Source organism: Clupea harengus, chromosome 24 (assembly GCF_900700415.2).
Source record: "Clupea harengus chromosome 24, Ch_v2.0.2, whole genome shotgun sequence".
Lineage (NCBI taxonomy): Eukaryota > Metazoa > Chordata > Actinopteri > Clupeiformes > Clupeidae > Clupea > Clupea harengus.
In genome coordinates, this window is record NC_045175.1 from 13,075,898 (window position 1) to 13,083,833 (window position 7,936).

The following is a 7,936-nucleotide window of genomic DNA, read 5'->3' on the forward strand; positions in this document are numbered from 1 at the left end:
GATCTGCATAGAATGAATATGCCAAACCTCTATGTAAAAGTCCTCATGTATGCATAGTGTAATTACTACATAATGTGTACTAATTGGAGAGTGTGTCTATTCACTAGTATCGATACACTTCCATGATTCTAGCACCTCTCTCTTTTGACTGCCTCCTTTCTATTTTTTCTATCAATAGTGTTATCACTATGCCAGAAGCTCACTTCAACCACAATCATATCTTGAAACTAAATGTACTAATAAAAAGAATGGTATTTAATAATAATTTAAATCCTAAGTCTATAATATCAGTCACCTGCTACAACATGTGTCTGGTATTCCAAAAGTGTCATAAAGGCTACTCACATGAAACCTGGAGATGAGTGGATGAGTATTGGTCGTCACATTCATACTTTGACACACAGTAATATCGTCCACTGTCTTCAGATCTGATGTGTTTGATGGTGTATGTTTCTTCAGTGCCCAGGGCTCTATAGGGACTACTCTTGCACAATCTGTAGCTCCTCACTGGGAGATCAGATGTGCTGGTGCAGGTCAGAGTCACGTCTGTGCCTTCCTGTATGTCACCAGGGGGACTGATGGACAGTGATGTCTGTGGGGCGTCTGTGAGAGAGAACATTACATGTCTGATTACATGTGTCACTAAGAGGAGATGTTTAACACATGCAGAACAAGAGTTTGTTTCGCTTTAATTAAGACATACAAGACTGACAAACATGAACTACTGTAGGCTGTATTCACACACATACACACACATGAAAACATGTAAACACACACACACATACACACACACATATACCAACACATACTGTACATGAAAAGAGTACTGTACTGAGATTTTGTTTGTCTTTACCTTTAACATCCAGATAAATCCCTGGTGTTCCAATCCACTTCTGGCCACTTCTGGATGTTGTTATCTTGAAGTAATACCTACCAATATCTGATGTAGTCAATGATTTTATACGTAAATTACATCTTGTAGTTCCCTGTTCACAGCCCTCACTGATTCTGTCCCTGTAGTCTGGGTCATCACGAAGAGGAGGAGGATCTGTATAGTTGTGTTTTGTCCAGTAAACTTCTGTGATGGTCAGGTCACTGGGGTAGGTGTAAGAGCAGGACATGAACACCAAAGACCCCACAAAAGCACAGGTGCTCTCAGACTTGTACGTGACGCTCCACTCCTCACCACACACACCTACAACAGAACACACACACACAGTACACTGTTAAACAATGTCATGTTAACAAAGGGTCTAACAGCAGTATTAGACTAAGTAGGCTACTTCGGAGGACAAGACTCTTTGGAGAGGAGGGCAGACATGACTAGCATGCTAACAGCCCTTCATTACTATAGCATGACTATGTTGAGGTTCTGAATCTGCAATGTTAAACCAACAAACAAAATGTCTGACGTAAAATGGGAGGTGGTGTGAAGAGGGCATGTGTTGTAAGCTGAAGACCATGACAGAAGAGGAGTGGACAGGTGTAGAGATGTAGATGGTGCAGGAGATTAACCCCACATCCTGTCTCCCTCCTCCTTCAAGTCATTTACAAATTACAAGTGTGACTGAGAAAAGGTAATGATGTGTAGGCATTTGCACACTCAAATACACACACACACACACACACACACACACACACACACACACACACACACACACACACACACCACACACACACACACACACACACACACACACAAACACATGCACACACACACACACACACAAACACATGCACACACTGACACAAACCAACACACACATGCACACTCGCACACATGCATGCACACTCAAATACACACACACACACACACACACACACACACACACACACACACACGAACACACATGCACACACACTCAAATACACACACGCACACACACACACACACACACACACACACACATACAAACACACACACACAAACACATGCAAACTGCTGTTTGTTCCTGTATGTCAGTCAACCACGAGAGTAAGAGTTGTTTCTATTAATACACAGGCCTGCTCTTTTACTATCTGAACTCAGCAATCAGCATAGTGAGTCTAGTGAGAAACTCCTCATAAACACACACACATACGTACACTCTTATACACACATACGTACGGTCTTATATATAAGAGTGTACATATGTGTGTATGTGCATATACGTACATACAAATATATGTATGTTATGTATTATTATCATCTTTTAAATCTGAGAGAGAGTTAAATCGCAGGGAAGAAAAACAGGAAAATAGACACAAGTGTTTAATTTACCTTGAATTGTGAGCAGAATCACCACAGAAAGAGACGTCACACAGCTCTTCATCATCAACAGCAAACCCTAAACGTTTAGATCCAACAGATTCACTATCAGAAGCAGATCCCACATGTTTAGTACAGCATGTTTGTTAGATCATAAAGTAAAACTGGATATGACGTCAGTGGTGCTGTGATATTTTAAGCATACTTCCTAGAACATTGTCTAACCGTTCATCACGTTGCAACTTTCATGACACAAGTTTGACTAAATACATGTAAGAATAGATATATCTTAAGAAGCTCTTACCTGTCCACTATCCTTACACATATCATGACACCACATGAAGACCTCTGACACAGACATAAACTTTTCTCGGCTGCAGCAAATGACACAGGAAGGAAATGCTGCTCTGAATGATTATTTTAGACTTCTTCATTTGACCTCTTTCTGTGTCTTTTTTTACTTTATTTACGCTTAACATTAGCAGAGCATTCTTCAGCATTCTCAGTATGGACCGAGCAGATATCAGTTTTTTTTCCAGACAGAACATGTGAACGGTTATACGCCAGTCTTATCTTGACTTCAAAAAAGTCTGATTGCTGTGATGTCATGAAAAAGAGTCAACACTCTGCTCCACACAGCTCCATCTAGTGGTCAGTCTCTTGTTGTGCATCGTCCTGTGCTAACTATGTGCATTACAGTGTTGCTTTAGATTATTTAAATGATCATGAAAGACCTTAGAACCTCGAAAAAATAATGACCATTACTACTCCAGAGACAATAAGCTTCTGCTTCTCTGTCTCTCTCTCTCTCTCTCTTTCTCTCTCAAAGCGTTTGACTGAAAGCGTGTTCAGTCACAGTGCTCTCTTTATGAGTCACCAAGAAGGAAATAAAAATACATAAAAGAACACAAATATACGTACATTCCAGTTATGTTGCTGTCTGAAAGATTTGTCTGAAGACATTTTATTTTACTCTTCCGGAGAGACAGAGAAAGCTACGGTCACTTGACAGATACCTTTCACTGTGATTGACATGACAGATAGTCATCACTGTGATTGACATGACAGATACCTATCATCATAGGCGGAGATCCCGGGTTGTCCCCCCCAACAATCATTGGAAACAAAAAAAAAAAAATTGAAAAATATAGTAATATGAAATAAAAATACGACGACACAAGCGGTGCTAATTATAGACGTAAAACAATGTGTTTTTTAAGTGTTGAAAAATCATGTTCCCCCTATTCCTCAAAGTGGGTTAGTTCACATGCTGTTTCCAACGGGCGGGGCTACCGGCAGCTCCGTGTTTCAGTTAATCAGCCCAGTAGCCTACACGGTCAGATTGTCAGACTGTTTCCTCCTCTGTCCCCTGTCGCTGCCGCTATGATACACGATATCTAAAGAGATTTACCTCATTCTCGAACGCAGTATGAACATGTAAAGAAGAAGTTTTTTTTCTAAACTTCATTTACGAAGTTCCAATCGATATGCACAAGTACACATACGTTTATTAATGGATTGGCATGACAACGTGAACGTTTGCCGATAACACACGCATGCCGGTAATTAACACCGTTAAGATAGCTAGCTAGACAGTCTAGACACTGTCCTGTCAGGGGCAGGTTCATGCTAGTTAATAAACGTAGGTCTACATCTCAGTGCCTCTCCAGATTTTTTTAATTATCAGAAGGTAAATTAATGTCATCTTTTCCTGTGGTCCATTAACTATGCTGGTATTGTGACATGGGGTGGCAGTGGTACAGGGGGTAGAGAAGTTGTATTATAATCAGGAGTTTACTAGTTCGATTCCCTGTCAAAATGTCCTTGAGCTGTTTTATAACTTATTTTGAGCATCAAGTTCTCTTGAACTTTAGACATTATTTGTCTGTAAATAAATATTTCGTGTTAGTACATTTAATGCTGTTTAGAGAATTCTAAAAAGACTTTGAATTTCTGTTTGTAAATGTGATAAGAGAATTCGGTATTTAGCAGTTTATGCTAGCTCTCGTGAAAGCAATTTTTTCATGTCCCCCCCCGGAATTACTCTCTGAAATTTGACCATGTATTGTCCCCCCCCACAATTAAATGGGATCTCCGCCCCTGCCTATCACTGTGATTGACATAACAGATACCTATCATTGTGATTAGTGATTTGTCAGACACCCCCGCAGGCCGCTTCTGAGAGACCCTTCTCAGACACTTTGGACAACATTGTAGCAGTAGCAGCAGCAGCAGCACTAGTGTTAGCAGTAGCAGTAGTATGCTAAATGACTAAATACTGAAGGGACCGGCATTTGAGATTTTATAGTTAATAAGGATATGCCATAGTCAATAATTCAATGTATCTCATACCTAGTTATAATTGTTACTTTTATTTGGATTCCACTAGCATGTAAGCATTTCCTGGGTGAATATACTTGGTGTTGACCTGGGGAGTGAGGTGCGACATTGCTCTCCACCTTCCCCCCCCAGGTCAAGACAAAGGCCCTTGTCTCCATGGACTATTTGAATAGACGGTAACACCCCTTAATATCAATGTATTTAAAAGACTGTCCCTGAAGGAATAATTCAGATATGCTGAGGTGAAGCTCTGTGAGGGAGGGTGTCTTCAAGTCTCTGTCTCAACAATGTTGGCCGCCATTGTTCAAGAATAAACCTGAAGCCATGACTGACAAACGGTCACATGACAGATACCTATCACGGCGATTGACATGACAGATACCCATCACTGTGATTGACATGACAGATACCTATCACTGTGAATGACATGACAGATACCATCACTGTGATTGACATGACAGATACCTATCATTGTGATTGATGATTTGTTAGATACCTGCGGGGGCCACTTCTGAGAGACCCTTTTCAGACACTTTGAACAAACACTGTAGTAGTAGTAGTAGTAGCAGTAGCAGTAGCAGTAGCGGTAGCAGTAGCGGTAGCGGTAGTAACACTACTACTAAGGTAATTAGGGATTACTATTATCTCCCCCGGTTTTTTCTTTCATTGACATGGACACAGAGTGACATTGGGTTCACGTTGCCTAGACAGGTGACACATTCACACCTTAACACACAGACCCTTTCTGAGAAGCACTGCTGTTTCTGAGAAGTCAAGAAACAGGAAGTTTGCTGCTGTGTCTTTAGCTGCCTTTATGTTTTCTAAATATTCTCAATATGCATTAACCAAGGAAATACAAACACACAGTTTTAATATGTTACAGGATAAGGTTATCTATTCACAGGAACATAATCAATCTACTTACTTGGACTTGTGAACATAATCACCAGAGAGATACAGACTACACAGATCCTCACAATGACCAAAAACCCTGAGTCAACACTCGTATTACTGCAAGCTCATTTAAACGATCAGTGCAGCACTTCATCTTAGACTCAACATGACAAGTATTGCATGATTCTGTAGCATTGCATGTTTGTTAAAGATTTTAGTCGGCACAGTGAAACAGATTCTTGCTTATCAACACAGTAGTGGAATGGCAACAGTTAAAGCATGTACACTCACTTGTTGACATGTTTCATATTCTGATATTTAAAAGCTCTTACCATGTTCTATTGTGTCCTCTGTGAGACTCCAGTCATGTCCTGCTCAGAGAGCAAATGAAGCTCTCTCACCAGGACCTTAACTATTCTTGGGGTGAGCTGGTGTCATCACACATTGCACAGAGCACAGTTTGGCAAGTAGGCAGGCTTGTGACTTCTTCATTTGCTCAGTAACAGTCTTTCTTCATGTTTGCGGTTTTAACACGTCTTGTGAGATCTACTACACCACGGTTTACCTGGCATTTTAAACTATTATATAACTAACTTATACACACAACCACGCACTACATTTATCCATCTTTACATGTACACATATCAGATGTGTTTAAATCAGGGGAATAGCGTACTCACTCTGTGTTGCTGCTGCAGACTCACCGTGTGAAATAATGAAGTGTAGGCTGGCAGTAGGGGGCTAACCACAGGCGTCTCACATGCAAGCTTCCTGCCTACTTGCCAAACATTCCTCTGCAGCCATCAAATACTTGGTGAGGTGAGTGCTGACAACAGAAAGACACAACTGTCTGTCATCTGATGCATTTACTCCATTAAAGAAGTCAAGTAATGTTTAGGTATCTTGATAAATAGGGGGAAAGTTCAGGTACATTGAGAAAGAGGAGGAAAGTGTAGGTATCTTGAAAAATAGGAGGAAAGTTAAAAATAGAAAGACAATAACAGGAGAAAACAAAGCTTCATGTTCCATTTTTTGAATACTAAACTACTGAAACTAAAAGACGGGCACACACTCACACACACACACACACACAGACATACACACACACACACACACACACATGCACACACACACACACACACACACACACACACACACACACACACACACACAAACCCACACACTGTCTGGTGGTGGTTGTGTCAGTTCAGCTCTCTCAGTGAGATGGTGCACCTCTCTTTCTGTACTGGGCTGCACAGTGCTGTAGATCAGAGAAGGCTCCACCTCTGGCTGAACAGGGGAACTACAAGAGAAAACGCATCAACAAAATTATCAACTCTGACATGGCTAGCCTACTGGTGGATGTGTGTTTAAGTCTCTTTTACATATCCATGGTGCCAAATACTAACAACAAATGAAATGCTTCTTTCAGAAGGGGCTCGTAATGACCAACACAACTTAAGCATGATTGATAATGTCATTCACTATTGTGTTTCTTTTCCTAAGTCCAGCTTGAATTGAATACATTTGAATTCCTCTCTGCAAGTTGATGTTTTTGTAGTCATATGAGGCAGAAGATAAAATCACCACAACTGACTTTGGTGCCTTGCGTTTATGAGGGACAAACTTTTCCTCCTTAATCCCACCCAAGAGAAGCTGTGAAATGATCTAAAATGCATACATGTAAATATATGGTTAACAGAGAAAGATGGTCTTACATGTTCTATCATTTAACAAAACCTTCAATATTTCACCAATCAGAACACGTAGAATAAGATAAAACAGTTCTGCTGTAGGTAGGTTGGCGTGGGGACAGTGGGGGGACAGCTGTTCCTCTATGTGGTTACCATGGTGACCAGGAGACTGCAGTGTATTTTCCTCATAGTACTTTACAACTTTACAAATTAAAGTTGCTAGTAACATCTCTGCTTATTTGCATTGCACCTTATTGTACCATAAGGCTTTTGTCTAGAAGCTACAGCATCCTAGTTAAGAAGGTCGGTAGCTACATCGCTAAATGTATTAAAATGAATCTGCATTGGAAATTCATATGGAGGCTTAAGATGCTTTTATAATTAACAGTTTATTATCTGGAGAAGCTGGGGATGGCCCCTAGAAACACAAGAAACAAACATTTAAATATGTTGCACACTTTATTAAATCAAATAAGCAAACCATGAGGGCAAACACGCAAATGCATTTTTAAAATATATATTAGGGCTAAATAGACTGGCATGCAGTATGTATTATAAGCAGAGTAGAGTTTGGGCACAATAGTTTGGAGACCCAGTAGTCAAGAAAAGCATAGCAATTCCTACAATATTGTATGAAAAGGAGACACTAATTATTTAAGTCGACCTCTGCTATATCGTAAACTGAATTATTCAAACATAACAATAGAAAAATACTATTTCTACTCAGTACAAGCCAGCAATGAGCTAAAGCATGTTACTC